General features: G+C 40.2%; 1 protein-coding gene across 4 annotated transcripts in view; it reads left to right on the top strand.

The window, feature by feature from the left end:
- Positions 1-454: 454 nt before the first annotated feature.
- The window catches only part of ADD3 (adducin 3), a 124263-nt gene continuing 106687 nt past the window's right edge, over positions 455-18030 (top strand). The window contains exon 1 of one of the 4 annotated variants that reach the window (XM_065894207.1): positions 455-652. The gene's annotated coding sequence lies outside the window, so the exon portion shown is untranslated. Of the gene's footprint in view, positions 653-2494; positions 2817-18030 lie in introns of those variants that run through there. The other 3 variants (XM_065894210.1, XM_065894209.1, XM_065894211.1) reach the window with 3 other exon arrangements.

Here is an 18030-nt window from a genome sequence, read left to right as displayed (position 1 = left end):
AATCATGTAAATCAGTTTTATTTTATGTATTATTCCTTTCACATTCTTGTATTAAATACTAAATAACCTCCCTTTATGTAGTTATCATTGTAGTGCAATGATTGGAAATTAAATATTAACACAAAATACTATTCAGTTTCAAGGCACATGGCTTTATTTTTGCCATGGACCCCAGTGTTTGAAGTTAGCAGGGCTCTTTAAAACTAATGCTTCTAGCATTTCATTGACTCACACTAAATTGGTCCCTCGATCACCCAGTTAATTTTAACCTTGACCTCCTACAGCTGTACTGCCTTACTCAGTCCAAAAAAACTCCCTCCTTCCACCCTTTCTGCCTTTTATGAAGCAATAGTGGAGAGGAAAAACAAAACCCATTCCTTTAAGAAAGATTCCACCTCCTCTCTCATAAGCAAGTGCCTAATGGTAATTGTGGAGTCTCTACCAAAGTCACTCACTTTACTACTCAGCGTTGGGAGAAGCTGCTGCCGCCACTGCTGCTGCTGCTGCTGCCGCCGCCGCTGCTGCTGTTGCCGCTGCCACCGCCGGTCTGAGGCTGCAGTGGGTTTCCGTGCAGCACTGCAGAATCCATACCTAGAAGATACACACGTCTACTACCCTGGACACAAGAAAGCCTTGGATCCTCAGTGGGTAAGCAAATCTTTTATCCTTTTTGTCCAGAAACTGTGGGAAAGGGAGTGATCATGGAAAGGATTGCTCATCAGACATGCTTAAAATGGACTATGTTAATTTGTCTTCCTTTGAGGGGGGTCTAGATTTGTGACTGGCAAATGTCCTGTACAGTGGAGACTATTGTCTGATATGTACCCCTAACACATTTTTTGGGGGCTATTCATAAAAAGGCTAACCTTGATGTGTGCCAAGCTTTTTTCGTTTTTTGCTTTTTAAATGCAAGAAAACATCTAGCCACTCCCAGTATCTCTCTCAAATACTGCAGATATTTTAAAACGCCACATAAAATGACAGGCCGAGCGTTTTCTAAATATTTTCTTCCCAAAGCCAGGAAGCCTTACCCACGATCCTTTAGGGGTATTTAAAAACCATAAGGCATGGTTAGATTTTGAGCATATGGGAGATGGTGGTAGACTAAAATTTCTGTAGCTTTAGTCCAGTGGGGAGAGAGAACGAGGATAAATGAATCACAGTTTGTGTCAAGCCAAGATTCATTTCCCACACTTCGTATGTGGGAAGAGGAAACTACATTTTAATTAGCACATTTTTAGGGAAGAGGGAGGGAATGAAGATGAGGGGGATGGCATGAAGTATTTGAGGGGGAAGAAGAGAGTCTGCAGAAGAGGAAGGAAATGAAGGGGACTGTCGCCAGTACCTTGGAAACGCAGGGAGATAAGCGTGGGGAGTGAAGTTTGTTGTTGTGTGTTAGGGTGGGGTTGACCCAAGGGACCATGAATAACCGGAATGCCGCTCGGAGGGTGTGCTTGGTAGTGGATTCGTGACTGTGGAGGACATGTATGCGGGAGGGATGTGCAAGTTGTGGGTAGTAGAGAAAGGTGTGCGTTGCTGGGAGGTCTATTTTTAGAGCAGGTCGTGTCTGGGCGGCCGGGGTGGGCGGCCCAGCGTCACCTGTGGATGGATCCACAACCCTGCCACTGAGTGCAAAGTTTACCCGGCCCCGAATTCAGTTTGAAGGCTGTCGGTGCCTTGACTTTTCACCTCCAAGAGATCAGCTCTCATAAGGTCTCAAGGCCGGGGGCCAACGTCGGGGTGAAAACCCTCGACGGATGCAAGTGGAGCTCATGGAGAGGGCCCTTGCCCGGCCTCTCAGTGGAGGTGAGCAGGGGAAAGAGGCGCCCCCAAAGGCAACTGTGCTGAGAATACCCAGGCCCCTCCTACGGGGGGCGTGAGGAGGTGGAACCTTAGCAGTGGCCTCCCGCTGAAGACCCAGCAGGCCGTGTGGGCGGCTGAAGCTGACTCTGAAAGCTGTGTCTCAGCCTCGGGAGCTGGGGTTGCTGGGGGGTGGGGGGGTGGGGGGGTGGTTCGCTCAGGTTAGGGAGGGCGGCATCGCCGAGGCTCCCCTCCTCCCGCTTGTAGTCTGGTTTCCGTCGGGGTCTTTTACTCCTCCGACCCTCAGGGGACGCCGCTAATCGAAGCTGCCTAGCGGGGAGGACGTTGAAGAGATAGATGCTAGGCAGCTGCCCCACACCAGGCCCTCCCAGAGGCCAGGCCAGTAGGGGCCCGGGGCCGCGGCTTCAGAGACAGGGTGAGGGAGGTAAGGAGGGGCCCGCACCAAAGCTTTGGAGGGGCCGAGGGGCCCAGGGGCCGAGGGGCCGAGGGGCCGAGGGGCCGCGCGGGGCGGGGCCTTGAGGAGGCGGGGCCAGGAACGTACTGTGATTCCGAGGGGCGGGGCCATGAGCATTTGGGGGCTGCGAGGGGCGGGCCTGTGGGGGTGGAGCCAGGGGAGCCGGGGGCCTAAGGGCGGGGCCTTAGGGGCGGGGCCAGGGGCGCTCGGTGGGCTCTCGGCCAGTCCCGCCAGAGCGCCAGCCGCCTGCCGGTAACGGTCGCGGGGCCGCTGGGCGGGAGGGGGAAGAAGGAGGTTTAAATTATATTTTTTAAAAACAGAGAGCGAGAGCTAGAGGCATAGCGACCCAGGTGTCGCCGCTTCCTGCTACACAGGGCTCGGCGCCCAGGTCCCTCCCTTCTCACGCCCCCTCCCCTTCTGCCCTTCCCTCTGGAGCCGTGCGGCGCTTAAGAGGCGGCAGTGGAGGATCGCGCTGCCGCTGCAGCCCCGGCGGCCGCGGAGAAGGAGGGAGGGAAGCACAAAGCCGGCTTCGCGCTGCGAGGTAATCCTGAGGGGAGAGAAGGCGCGGCCTTCCCGCCGCTCCTCCCAGCGGGGACGGCGGGCGCCCGCGCGGGCTGGGCTGCGGAGACCCTTCCAGGGGGTCGCGCGGGGGTGGGGAACGCGAAGGCTCGCGGGGTGGAGGGGACTGCCTATTGGTTGCCCCTGCGGCCTCAGGTGGACCCCTCTTCCTCCGGGACTGGAATGGGAGCCTCGGGTTGGTTCGAAGAGGGTGGACCTGCAGGGGAGGATCTCGGGACGCCGCGGGGTGGGCCCGAGTCTTTCGGGCGTCCTCTGGTTTCTCCCGGAGAACTGGGAGTTCTAAAAATCAAGAGCTGGCTGAAGCGTCAGTGACCCGGGGTACTTTAAGCACTGAAGGTGCGCTCCAGGAAGGTGGTAGGTTCCCGCGGTTGGAAAGGGTGGAGGTAAGGGAGGGAGTGTTGGTTAGTTTTGTTTTCCTCATTTAAACAACTTCTGTTACAAGTTGAAAGTATTCAACCAAACCTTTCTCCTGTAATTTGCGTTCCCATCCCCCCCGACCCACACCCACCCCACCCCTACAAACGTATACATGTTAGGTTGCGCTTCCTGCCCGGGGTGACAGGCAGAGTTGGCAGCAGGTCCGCTTTGCTGGTGTCCAGCCTCTTTGGGGGTATGCTATTATAGCTGAGGCAAGACCACAGAGACAGGTAGAATAAGCTAGGCCTCTATTAGAATGGCAAGAATGGCCTCAGGTAAACTTTTTTGTTGCAGAGATTTAATTGCAAGTAGGTGCCCGTTTAAAATGGGAGCGTGAGTAAAACCACTCATTGGCACATGTGCTGTTGCAATTGACCTGCTAGAGGGGTATGGAGAGAAATGGAATTTAACTCAACCAAGAGGCATTTTTAAAAATTTTATTTATTTTATTCATTTTATTTTTGGCTGCATTCGGTCTTCATTGCTGCGTGCAGGCTTTCCGTAGTTGCAGTGAGCAGGGTCTATTCTTGGTTGCAGTGCGCGGGCTTCTCATTGCAGTGGCTTCTCTTGCTGCAGAGCACGGGCTCTAGGTGCATAGGCTTCAGTAGTTGTGGCGCGCGGGCTCAGTAGTTGTGGCTCGCAGGTTCTAGAGCGCAGGCTCAGTAGTTGTGGTGCACGGGCTTAGCTGCTCCGCGGCATGTGGGATCTTCCCGGACCAGGAAGGTCAAACTCATGTCCCCTGCATTGGCCGGCGAATTCTTAACCACTGTGCCCGCCAGGGAAGCCCAACCAAGAGGCTTTGAGTGAGGATTATATGCAAGTTTGGTGAAGGAGTTGATAAAGTTTGGGGGAGGGGGTAGGAATCAGCTACATAAACGTGCAGGCACGTTTATGTTAAATTGTACGACATGTTAGATTTAGCAGTATGAAATGGTTGCTTTTCTTGGAATGGAGTGCAACTGCATCATACGGGGTACATCCTAATTTTGACTTTAGAAGACTTCTAATGAGACTGTTAAAGAGAGTAAACTAAGAATACAGCGTAATTTGTCGTTTTAAAATAAGATGCTGGACTGTTTTTGAAAATGTGTAATTAAGATATGGGACTTATTCATTTATAGGGTTAAGTTACTTTTTAGCTATGTATAAAGTTTTTATATCTGAGTCTCCATTGCATTGTAATTACACTGTAACTCACTCATTTTCTTCTGCTTAAATTGAGCAGATTAACTTTGCAGAGGGAAGACCAGGAAAAAAAATGGCCACTTTTGCTATATTTAAGTGTTCATTTTTCCAAAAAGTTCAGCCTGTGCTCTTAAAACTCTTTAAATTGACCGCAAATGTTGGCATGTTGGTAATAGTTGCTTTTAAGGAAAAAAAATGGTGTATCTGTTTTGAATGTTAAACATAATTTAAGAGTTCTTGAGGTAGTTGGGCATGAGGCATTCAACATGTTGCAGCTTTTTACAGGTATGATAGAAGGAAATGTTTGTTGGTAAACATTTGACATATTACATATGTGATCATATGACATCTAGGAACTATTTTGCATAATAGAAGGATTGTATTTTCAGAATATAAGTTTTACATTCCGAAAATGAATGAGAAAATTATACTGTACTCTGCTATTTCTAACCCCCTTTTTCAATAATGTTACACTGGGATGAATGTGGGTTTTGCTCAATGATGTTTGAAGTGTGGATCTGGTCTTTGTAAAACCAGAACGTCTTTTGAGACTAAGAGGACACAGCATCAGCCGACCTCCTACACACAATCCTAAAACTTAAATACAGGGTGGGGCCCAACCTCTGGGGTTGTGAGGCCTCCTGAAGTAGGTCTGTCGTGTCTGAGTGTTTTCGTCACACTCAAGCCTATACAGGTTGTTAGCTGTTTAATCTCTCCTATCTCAAAGTAGTTGGTTAGCAGTACAGGGCAGCACTCAGGTATGTCGTCAGAGTATAAGAAGCATTTCTGTTGAAGGAAGAAGTCACATAAAAGCATAAAAACCCAACTCTGAACAAATTGGGTTTGTAAAATGTTGGGGAATGATAATATCGAAATCTTAACTGAGTTGTTATATGGGAAGTGCTTAGAATATAGTCTGGTACTCAGTGTTTTATGTGTTTATCATCGTCAGTATAAGACGACATTTTTTCTGAAGGTGGCTATATCATGCAACCCAGCAAGTGAAGACTTAGCAGATATTTGTAACAGCCAATATTTATTTGCTCTACCTCTGTGCCAGGCACAGTTTTATATGATTTAATTTACTTAATCCTCATGACAACCCAGTGCCTAAACAGACATAGAGAGGTTAAGTATTTTGTACGGCTACTGGGCACAGACGGACTGGTTTTGAACCCAGAGCCTGGCTTGAGAGTGAACCCGCATAACTAGTAGCCCCTGCTGCTATTACACTTGTGGTAATTCTAGCAAATCAATGAAGTACCTTCACAGTATCTCCAAGACTACAGGTGTGCATATGCCTTGTTTAGTAACACCCTCCTGTGTTAGTACCACCAAGTTGTGTTTAAATGTGAATGGTGGTAATCTGCGTTAAGTAGAATCACCTTTTGACTTTGGAAGAGGATTCTCTTTTCACACAACATATGTTTAGCTAGGATGCTAGAATTTGGGCTGTAGTATGTTATCTTTTTAATTACTAAAGATTAAAGTCTTTTTTGTTTTTCAAGCTTGCCAGATGTGTAGGGCTCCAGGTGGTCCAGCAGGGCCCTTGGAGGCATTCTTGTTCTGCACTAAATCGGTAGGCCTTGTCTACTGATTACCAACACCACCATATTAACCTGAGGTGAATTTTAACTTAAGTTTGTTCGAAATTCCACCCGAGTTGCCTCTTAAAATTAGCCTGACATGGAAAGATGTCACTTGTGGCTTTTACTTTGTCACTCACATTCCTCAAGGAACTGTGTGTTGCTGCTTCACCAGTGTAGTGGATACGTCAAGCAAATTAATTATAACCTGAATTAGTAGCTGTTTTACGTAATGTTTAGAATAACTATTGTAGAGAGTTAATGTGTCCTTTGTTGGCAATTTAGTGAAAGGTAATATTAGGAAAAAATGCTTAAAAACAAGTATACGTTGAATTAAGAAAACTCATATGGTACTGAAGACACAGGTTACTAATTTGTTTCTCATACTAAAAATGCTAATATGCTTTTGCTATAATTAAAATTCAGTGCTGTTTCAGATTCCGTTGGAAATATTAAACTTGTAGAGTTTGAATAGAAAACATTTTAAATGTTTAATCAAGAGTACTATTCTTTCTTTTAAACATGGACACCCTATTTGAAATTGAGCAGTCATAGACTGTGTCTTGTCATTGAGATTCAAAATGGGTGCCCTGATACTTTATTTCATGTCTTCTATGTTAATGCTTTGTCATTTGATCTTGGGGTCCATGCCCCAGTATTTCTAGATGCGATTGTTATGAGGTCTTTCAGGTCCTGCTAGTGACTAAATTGTCTTGGCCGAAAGCCAAGACAATCTCAGTTTTTTACTGCAATGGGTTGTGTATATTAAGAATCTTCTCTAAGTTATGTAAGTTATCAGCCTTTCATTGACTATGGCTTGAAAGAAAAAAAGTCTATTACCCCTTGTATATCCCTTATGTATAATAGTTAGATGAATTTATTTTTTTCTTCTAGCAGTAGCTAGTTATGGACGCACATGAGTGTAAGCGTACTACTTGGGGTGTGCTCTTCCCTTCAGGTTAGTTAGAAATGACTCACTTGGCATTCATGCAGTGAATATTTGAATACCAACAGCATGCATAGAACAGCAGCTTTAACTGAAAATTAACTGAAAGTGTTGGAGAAAAAAAGGTGTGTGGGTTTTTTGTTTATTTCATGTGTATTTTAATGTTGGTCTGTTATATGTGGACTAATCGCAAAATCAAGTTCAAAAGTAAGTTAATTGCACAGTTGACAACATACTTGAATGTTAAGAAAGTACTGTTTAACTTACCCTAAAGACTTAGACGATAGCATAGATAATGAGAATCAGTCTCTTGTTTCTTTAAACTATTTTTTGTTGGGTATCTTTGAAAAGCTGCGTTAATAATCTCTTTTAGGTTTCTAGGACATGACTTACTACACTGAAGGAACAATTTAATAAAGAACATCCTAGAAACCTTAAAGAATGAATGTGGCTTTCAGAGTTGTCTAGCATAACTCAAAAAGTAGTTGCATGGTCACCAAAAGGTATAAAATGGATGAAACCCATCCCTGATATTAAAAGGCTTTTTGTTTTTGTAAATGTCCCTCTTAGGAAGATTGTATAGCTGAAATGTTATTATGAAAGATGTTTAGGCTTTGACATGTAGTTATATCTTTATAATGAGGTTAGATCTAAGTTGAGCTTTTTACCTGATGTCAAGCTGATCTGTTTCACCACCATATACTTTACAATTACTTGTTTAAAAGTTGGCTTTAGTTAAAGCTTGATTGGAAATGGTAAGGCTCCCTGATATAAGATGAACTTTGAAACCTCTTGTTTTAAATTGCCTGAAACTGGGCCTAAGGATATTGGTGTATAGCAGTACATTAACTAGCAGTTAAGATTGCTACCTCCTCAAACAAGACTACAGTTTGAATCTTGGGTTATGCAGCTCACTTTTTCTGCCATAGGCATACTGACGTCCATAAGATAAAAAAGTTTCCCACAACCAGCCAGCCAGGGGGTAAAAACACTTTTTATAAACTTAAGGGCAATAACAACAACATATGTTCTTAAAATCAATGTCTCAAGAAGCACACCGTATATATTAATAAAACAATTTGAAAAAACTTGTTGCTCACAATGTGCATTAAGGCAAGTAATATGAAAACTTAATTCTAAGTAACGTACATGAAATTGTTACTTTATTCTTTTTGCTAGCTCTTATACCCTTTTGAATTTGTTCTTGTAATTTTTCACTCCCCCACCAAGGAAGTGCTTACTTTGGATGGAAGAGGAAAGGACAGTGCATGTGTGAGTTCAGGAGCCTGTTTAATTCAGCTCTCATGGCTATTGTTGGTTGCCTGCTAGGGGAGCTGGAATTCCAACAATGTAGAAAGCAGTCAGGTTGGAGAAGTGCTGAGTTTTATCAGTGTCTTGGGGACTTAGTATATGCCTTTAATTTGTCACCATCAGCAATGTTTCTGTGAAGTTCTTCCACAATGGCTCAGCTCATCCTGTGCAAGGACAGCATTTCCTTTTCCCTTTTCCATACAGTATTCTTATCCTGTCATCTTTTGATCTGCTGGAATGACTAAATGCCATAGCAAAAAGATAGGTTTACTCAGTATCCTCATGGAGAAGGTAGTTAGGCTTATTTGGTATGTCTAAAGAAGTATATTTTGGGATCAAGGCCTCCCCAGGGACTCTTCTTTAAGAACACTCTACTTATAATCCTACATAAATTAGAGCCAGCAACTGTAAGCTGCGTTGTTACTTCTAATCTCATTTGTCTTATTAGTACATAAGAAAAAGATTCTGTAAGTTCAGCCTTTTAATATCTAAGGAAGTGGTTGGGGAAGGGTGATAGAGCTCAAGTGGAGTTGTGAATGGGCTTAAGTGCATAGGGTGAGAGTGTACAGAGGAAAGAGATTGGCAATGAAATCGATATATTTTTATTTCTTGTCCCTACTCCCAATGCTTTTTTTTTTCTTTTTTAAATTTTAAAACAGTGTTCCTTTTACCTTGCCTTTCTCCTTTGACTTTTATTGCTAGGACTGAGTTTTATCTCTCCTAGAGAAAGGTGGAATTTTTAAGGTGATTCCTGTGTGACTGCTGAAAAGTTTGGCTTTCACCTGGAGGTTGCACTAAAAAGAATTTCCTTCCATCTCTCTCCACAACTGTCTGCTTTTTAAATTAAAAAAAAAAAAAAAGATCTCTGAAACAAGTGTAAGAAACCTTGTCATGTAATAGTTGGGAGCCATTGTGTATTAAAGTAAAAGACATATCATTAATGAATCAGAAATCCATATTATTTAAACCCGTTTTTTTTGCAAAACTAGATGTACAGTAATTTTGTATTAGGATGTTTGGTTCTTTTTAAGTGGGTATCAAAGATTACATGAATTTTTTCAACCAAAAATGTTGAAAGTAATACAAAAGTAATATATCCTTCATTGATCTTAGTGAATGTTAATAATGACAAAATCATAGTTCTCTAAACACTTTGCTATTGTTAAATACCTTAATGAGATATTTGATAGACAAGATTTGGTCACTAGCCACTGAAAGACTGTCGCCTCTGTAGCAGAATGTAATAGGAAAGGAAAATTTTATGCCTGAATAAAAAGTGTATCTGCTTGACATAGAAAAGGCTCTGAGAAGCTGATTACTTGGTAATCACTTGAGTTAGGTGATTTTATATTGTAGTTGATGTTTTATAATCTGAACTTCCTTGGGCTCTTTAAAAGTGTCTGGTTGGACCATCAGCTTTTGATGAATGGGTTTCTGGAGGGATTGTGACGACCAGTTAAGTGCTTTGAAGAGGGAATCCCTGTTTTGTATCACACCTGAATGTCACAGAACATGCTTCTTGGTGCTTTTGTAATTTGGGCCCAAAGGAAAGAGTGCCATCTACTGAATGGCCAGCATCGAGTTGAGCAGCCCCAAGTTTTTGTTGCAGAACTTTCAGCTGGCTCCTGGAGAAACCAGACTCAACTTCATTGAAGGATTTGACAGGATCTTAGCACCAAGTGGAATTGTTGCTTGCTTAATTTTAATTGTGCTTCCCAGCAGGAGGCCTAAACACATGATGAAGAACTAATTCATTGCTTGTTGGAATGCATGGGAAAGGAGAAACTTGAAGAAGTTGTTGAGACTTAATATTAAAAAATAGTCTAGCAATGGTTAAATCATTGTTAAATTAAAAGTTTTAAAGAAAGGTATTTTAATGAGGCATGTTTCATTAGTAGTGCTGGTTATTGATGGTCCTGCAGACAATAATAATGTTTAAAATTTGTTTGGGCTTCAAATCATCAATCATTTGTTTAACTGGAGGTAAGGGTTTTAAAAGTATTTGAATAATTTGGTTTGTTTTTTTCTTTTGCCTTTTTCTTTGTCTCAGGTTCTAAGGCAGTGATTCCTACTTGAGTGAATTCACTGTTTCAAAGTGGATTTTGTTCTTGTTTTGGCTTGCTCAAGTGGCCTCCCGTTTTGGTTTTTGTTATGTTTTCCCTAACTTCCAGAAACTGCTTATGGTAGTAGCCATGGGTAGAATTGGATGTTGTAGAACCAGTTATAGGTCAAGAGTGGAGGTTTATGATACCTGGAATAGACCCGTCAGAGCCAGACAAGAAGGAATTGAAAGGAAACTTTGAAATTGTTATGATAAGAAGAATATCTTTGTTATATATCTATTATATATAATTACTTAATTAATCAGTAACCACTTTTTTCAGCCCCTTAAACCTGCCAACGGTCATGTTAAGCACTTTACGTAAATTACCTGAAGTTTAGTTAAGTAACTTGCCCAAGATCAGACAGTTAATAAATGACAGAGCCAAGACTTGAGCCCAGGGCTAATTCCTTTAAACGCTGTGCTCTACTGCTGTTTATTTAAGCTCATTCTTGTTGGTGACTGCACAAAGGACTTGAACTGAGGTTAGAATGATATTTCTACCTCTGCTGGAAAATATTGGTGGTTTTTGTTTGTTTGTTTTAAGAGGGTGATGAAATGGGTAAATGGGATTGAGATTTTACTAGAATCAGGAAATATATGAGAGATTGACTTTCAATATTTGCTATTTGGTTTGTCTATAATGTTATTTTGTTGTTGTTGTTCCTTTTGCTATATTATTTATTAACTTGAAACCACAAGAAAAGTTTATTATTGAAACATTGAATTGTTTCACATTGCTTAAAATCTGCTACTTCTTGGGAGGAAGGGTTAAGTTACTGAAGGAATTTATTCTGGATTTGGGGGTAGGAGCAGGATTGGGGGTAGGGAGGGATTTGTTAGTATTTCTGTATTTTACTTGCTCCTAAATACTTTTAGGTAGTAGTACTTTTTGATGTGGCAGTAATATTCCATGTCCACAGCACAGTAACATTCAACCATGTGCCAGTCTGGTCCTGGAGGAACCTCAGCTTCTTGTGCACATCAGGTATGCTCTGTAGACCAGATGAGTACCATACCTGACATTGTGTACTTATACTTTTGAATGCATGTATTCTCAGTTAAAAAAAATTTAACACCTGAATAATATTGAATATGTTTTTGGTTTTTTAAAACATATTTTGTTTTTAAAAGGCATCCTTATTACTTTAAAAGGTTGGAAATCATTATTTTGGTATAACCCAAAGCTTTTAAAATTATAGTTCATTGATGGTTGTGCTGTGTATTCTAAAACCCAGTTACTCTTTTGGGACTTCTGACTCTTTCCCTTCTTATGTAAGAGCATAAAGCGTTATTGTCCAGAAAATCCCCATAGGAATATCAATTATGTAACTCTTCGGGATTCTGTCTCCAGTCAAACATAAAAATAGCCAGCAACAACTAAGACGACTGTACAAAAGATGTTACTTGCCAGTGTGTGATGAATGCTAAATGACAGGTACAGATGACAAATGCCATAGGTCATCTGGTCAAGAAAAGAGCACCACGGATGGAATGGTCAGAAAAAGGTCCCAGGAAAGAGGAATAAGGGTGGACCTTTAAAGACACAGTAGGATTTCACTAGATGCAGACCATGGAAAGGGTTTTGGCAAGAAATTACTGTCCATGAAAATAGTAATCCTTTTTGTGTAGCATGACAGGAGATAGTTTAAAATCGTGGTTCACAATCTCGTCTCACTGTAAGGCACTTGAAGGCTGCAACATACTCGTATCAGAAACAGTGCTGAGGACACACTTCCCTAGGAGGTGTGTTAGAATATTGCCGGGGAAGGGGGAGAGAGTGGTATGTGTGGTGAAAATCATGTACCTTTTAACAGATTTTCTCTCTGAACTCCATGTGGAAATGATTGGTTCATAGAAACATCCTTCTACTGCTATTTTGAAGCCAGTAATGCTTAGGAAAGTTGTTACTTGAAAAAGAATTTAGAAATCCTCATCATTCCCAACACTGGACAAGGAAAGCCTCCTTTGGGGAAGAGGTGTACATTTTTTTAAAATCCGAATTTATCCATCATTTACTGTTTGCTGAATGCCAAAGTTTCATTGATGGTTCTGTTATAACTTTTAACTTTAATGTGTGGATAGATAGAGTTGTTGATACTATGAGGTATAATTTCAACTTAGCTTTTATAAATAACATTGTCTGGTTTTGGATTTTAGAGAATTTGTTCCAAGTGTCTGAATTCTCTTAGATTTAATAGTATTTATCACTTACTATTTGAAAAATACTTAGTGTAACTATTCAAATTATTTTGAGCAAGTCACTATTTCTTTTTCACTGTAGTTTTTTAAATATATAAAATATGTAAGGGGTTGAGATCATTTTAAGATCCATTTTAGTTTGAAGATGCTGTGATTGTAGTTCTAAGGAAGGTGAGTTTACCAATTAGTGGCTTTAGCTGGAAGGTGGCCAAGAAACCTATGATTATACTATATGATGGTCCTGGGAATAGATCTAATAGAAAGCCAAGACCATGAAAGTCCTTGGCTCCGTGTATATGTGGCAGTTTAGAAAAGGACATCATCATTCTAGGAACTTGTCAACTCCCAGAGTTTTTTTCAGTTCTTCAGAAGCTAAGGGCCCTTGGCAATGGACAATGGATGGACCCTTTTTGAAAACAATGAAATAGTCAAGGATAGCAATTTTTCTTAAAGCCAACTATAGAAACATTGTAGCATATTTTTCTAGAAATGGTGCTTTCCATTCCCATCACAACTTTATTATGTTTAGTATATTAGTTCCTCATAAATATTTCTCTGGCCTCTTTTTAGCTCTTCTGAGCAGCTTTATGCTTCCTTTTACTTGTTCATTTAGTCAATCAACAAATATTTATTGAGCACTTATTATGTGCCAGGCCCTGTTCTAAGTGCTGGGAATACAGCAGTGAGCAAAACAGACAAACCCTCCTGCCTTAATGGAGTTTATATTCTTGGAGGTAAAGAGAAATAAATAAGTGAAGTATATATTTTGTTAATATAAATATTATGGAGAAATATAGAGCAGGGGAGGAAGATAAAGGGAGTGTTAGGGGGCAATGGCAAATTTAAATAGAGTGGCTAGGTGAAGTCCTCACTAAGAAGGTGACATGTATGCAAAGACTTGAAGAAGGTAAGAGAACGCGTACAATTGGTATTCTGTATCTGTGGCTTCTGCATCTGCAGATTAAATCAACCACAGATCAAAAATATTTGGGAAAAACAATTCCAGAAAGTTCTAAAAAGCAAAACTTGAATTTGTTGTGTGCCAGAGCCTATTTACATAGTATTTATAACTATTTACATAGCATTTACATTGGATTAGGTATTATAAGTGATCTAGAGATGATTTAAAGTATATGGGAGGATGTGTGTAGGTTATATGCAAATATTAGGCCATTTTATATTGTATAAAGGACTTGAGTAGCCACAGATTTTGGTATCGCCAGGGTCCTGGAACAAATCCCCCTCGAGTACTGAGATGACTGTGTAATATCAAGGGGACTATCATGGCAGGCAGAGGGAGTACCAAGCATGTGGTACTTGGTGTTGGGAAGCCACTGGATGACCCTTAGAAGTGGGACACGATCTGACCTATGTTTTAAAAGGATTATTTTGGCTGTGTTTTGACACTAGACCATAGTGGTACAATAATCTTGGTGAAAGATTGTGTATCTGATAGAGGTGGTGAGATTTGAGTGGATTCTGAATGTATTTGGATGATAGAATCAATAGAATTTACTGACTGGGATGTGGGGTATAGGTGAGTGGAAGAAGTCAAACTTGACACCAAGGTTTGGGATGTAGGCAAAAGTTTTCAGGGGGAACAGTTTTGGGGAGTAGTAGAGAACAGAAGTTCAGTTTGAGACATAAGGTTTTTTTGTTGTTATCTTTTTAAAAAAATTATTTATTTATTTATCTTTTGGCTGTGTCGGGTCTTAGTTGTGGCATGCATGATCTATCGTTGTAGCACACGAGCTCTTTGTTGTGGCATGCAGGCTCAGTAGTTGTGGTGCATGGGCTTAGTTGCCCTGTGGCATGTGGGATCTTAGTTCACTGACCAGGGATCGAACTGATATACCCTGCATAGCAAGACGGAGTCTTAACCACTGGACCACTGGGAAAGTCCCATGAGACGTATTAAGTTTGAAATGTCTATGAGTCATGTTGGAGTAGATGTTTCTGTGAGTGGAAGATCAGTACATAGTTATTGGCTGACTGTATAAAACTGGGAGTTGTCATTATTTTTCCTCTTCATTTAAAAATATTTGCATATTTAATGCCTTTGATGACTAGAATAAACTTTGCTGTAGTAAGGGTTTGATGTATTGCTGTATACATCTTTATTCTTTGGAGGGATTTAATCTGTCTTGTAAAATCTAGAATTTACTTTGACTTCTAAGGACACTTAGTCCCAAAGGAAATCTTTTCCTCTAGGGACAGAACAATTTACTTTTAAGCAAAATGTGAAAATAAAAAGTGTTGTTACTGCCCTTAAAAATGTGTATGTGAGGGCTTCCCTGGTGGCGCAGTGGTTGAGAGTCTGCCTGCTGATGCAGGGGACACGGGTTCATGCCCCGGTCGGGGAAGATCCCACATGCCGCGGAGCGGCTGGGCCTGTGAGCCATGGCCGCTGAGCCTGCGCGTCCGGAGCTTGTGCTCTGCAACAGGAGAGGCCACAACAGTGAGAGGCCCACGTACCGCAAAAAAAAAAAAAAAAAAAATATGTATGTGAATGTAAAATGGAACAGTTTGGCTGATCCTCCAAAAGTTAATGTGGTTTAATGGTTAAAAATAGTTACATATTGATAGTTTCCATTATGACCCAGCAATTCTATTCCTACATTATACACTCAAGAGAAGTGAAAACATGTTCACACAAAAACTTGTACACCACTGTTCATGGCAGCATTACTCATAATAGCCAAAAAGTGGAAACGGCCTAAATGTCTATCAGCTGATTAATGGATAAATAAATGTGGTATATCCATGCAATGGAATATTATTCAATCATAAAAAGGAATGAAATGCTGATACATTTTACTACGTGGTTGAACCTTGAAAACATTATGCTAAGTGAAAGAAGCAAGACACAAAACACCACAAATTGTATGGTTCCAGTTGTGTGAAATGCACAGAATAGGCATATCCATAGTGACTGAAAGCAGATTGATTAGTGGTTGCCAGGGGCAGGGGATAAGGGAAATAGGAAGTGTCTGCTTAATGTGTACTGGGTTTCCCTTTGGGGTGATGAAAAAGTTCTAGAACTAGGTAATGTTGATGGTTGCACAACATTGTGAATATACTAAAAACCACTGAATTGTACAGTTTAAAAGAGTGAATTTTATGGTGTGTGAATTATATCTCAATTTTTAAAGGAAGACACCAGGAAAAAAAGTGTATGTGCGCACCCATATGTACACAAGAACAACTGAAACAACTTACATGGATCTTATTCCTAAAATCAAACTGTTTTCCCAGTAGAAAGTTGATGAAGCAAGAATTACCGCACTAAACTTGGTTTAGCTTGGTTTGCTTAAAGAGGCAGCGTTAAGATACTTAGATCATTCAGGTAGAAATCAGGAAGCAGTTTGTGATCCTATTTGGTGGCAAGTCATGGGTGAATCTAAATGTTTTTAAATACCCAATTTTATGGAGATGACCTAGATAAGCAAAAGAAGGCTCTATTATTATCATTTATGTGGGTTTCAGAGAGCAGGAACCAGTTTATAAATAAGTTTATTAGGTCTTAAGTCATTAAAGATGACTTAATTTTTTTCTCCATGCCTGTAATTTAAAAATATGGAGAACTCAATTCCCAACAATTTTTTTAGACAACCCAAGATGATATTTACCTTCTTAAAAACATTATTACCATCAAAGAGTTGCCTGTTGAGGAAGTACAGGAAAGGATTGTCTTGAACTTTCATGTACCGCTTACCCTAATGTTATTTTTTTATTAAGACATAATTTGCATACCATAAAATTTACCCCCAATTTTATTATGAATATATATATATATTCCTTTATTAGAATAAAAATGTCTGGAGAACAGAGGTCCATATTATTTGAGTGGCTTGATAAGTTTTCAGCATTTTAAGGGAAGCATATGAGAACCAGACCAGAACCATAGTGGGAAAAAGAGACACTTATGTAACTGACTCCAGCACCAACCTGAGAGCAATGCTATAGCAACAATTTAAAGGAAGTGCAGGTGGGCACAGAAAAGGGAAATGTTTATTCCAATAGGAAGAAATAATTCATGGAGGAGGATGAAATTTGAGTTGAGCTTTAGAGGATCTCTTAAATGTTGAAGAGGAGAGTAAATTACTGACCGAAATAATAGGCTATGCAAAGGCATGTGGATCTGTGGATGGATGTGGTGGGAGAGAAAACAGGAAGGTAAGGTTGAGAGCACCAGATCATGAAGGCCTTGGGTGCTATTTTAAGAAATTTAGATTTTATTCTGTGGCACTTATTTTAGCTAAAGAGAGGCATAATCAGATGTGTCTGAGATTTGTTGTTGTGAAGAATGTGGTGATAGAGAGTGTTGGCAGAGAGGCAAGTTAGGAAGCATTTAGAGATAAGCAAATGAACTAAGACAATGGCTTTGAGGTTAGAAAGGGAGGAATGGGACATTTTGGAGACAGAAATCCATACAACTTGCTGAACAGTTCAGATGTTGAGAGAACATTTGATCACCAGGGATAGAAATTTAAATATTGTGTTTTACTCCATTTCGAATACTCTGATTTATGACAGAAGCAAGATACACCTGTAAAACTAGAAATTAGGTAGATTCAGCAAGTCTTGAATGTATCTTTTCCTTACTATACATAAAAGACTTTAGAAATGTGACTATTTCGTAATCTTCTTTAATTTTTACTGCTTGTCAGCTATTACTCAATTTTCCAATCTTTGGATATGTTTTCATTTGTGCATTTGGAAATGGTTGAATAGTCATCATTTTGGCAAAAGAATAGTATTTTTGTTTCCAAATGAAACTGCCTCCCTATGCTGTGCTTTTGTGTTTCATTTTAAACTTTTGTGTAGTGGAATAATAAAAAAGAGCTGAAGGTAGTATTGGGCATTGCAATATTAAGTATTGTACGCTGTCATTACAGGAAGTCATTGTGCCATCTTGAAGTTTCCCCTTTATTACATTTAGTGGTTTATCTTGTAAATTCTAAAGTGACACATGGTAAGCACCTGTAAGAAACAATTAGAAATGTCAAAAGAAGTACGTGCAAAGTCATTTGTTTTTTTCTGTGTAAATTTAGTGGAGAATCCAATCCAATAAGACTTTTTTGCACATTTGTTTAATGAAACAACTGATATAAGATTTGGCTCCTCTGATGTTTCTCATCGCTTATTTACAGGCATGATTGGCCATTTTTGTTTGTTTGTAATTCCCTTTAATAAAACATGTACAAAGAGGGTGTTATATTAGGACACAGTGATTTTATAAATGGCTGAAAGAAAATACCAGATTTGACAGAACTGACTTCTAAAATATCGCAGTATAAAACTTGCTTTCGTGCTTAAAAATTCTAAGTATTAAGTAATGTTTAAAATAACCTATTCAAAAGCAACTCAATAAAATTAAAAAATATTTTATAGACATTACAATATAATGAAAGTTTAAAAATCAGAA

This window comes from Phocoena phocoena, chromosome 16 (assembly GCF_963924675.1).
Source record: "Phocoena phocoena chromosome 16, mPhoPho1.1, whole genome shotgun sequence".
NCBI lineage: Eukaryota > Metazoa > Chordata > Mammalia > Artiodactyla > Phocoenidae > Phocoena > Phocoena phocoena.
The sequence above is the reverse complement of the archived record's forward strand: the minus strand, read 5'-3'. Positions and strand labels throughout refer to the sequence as shown.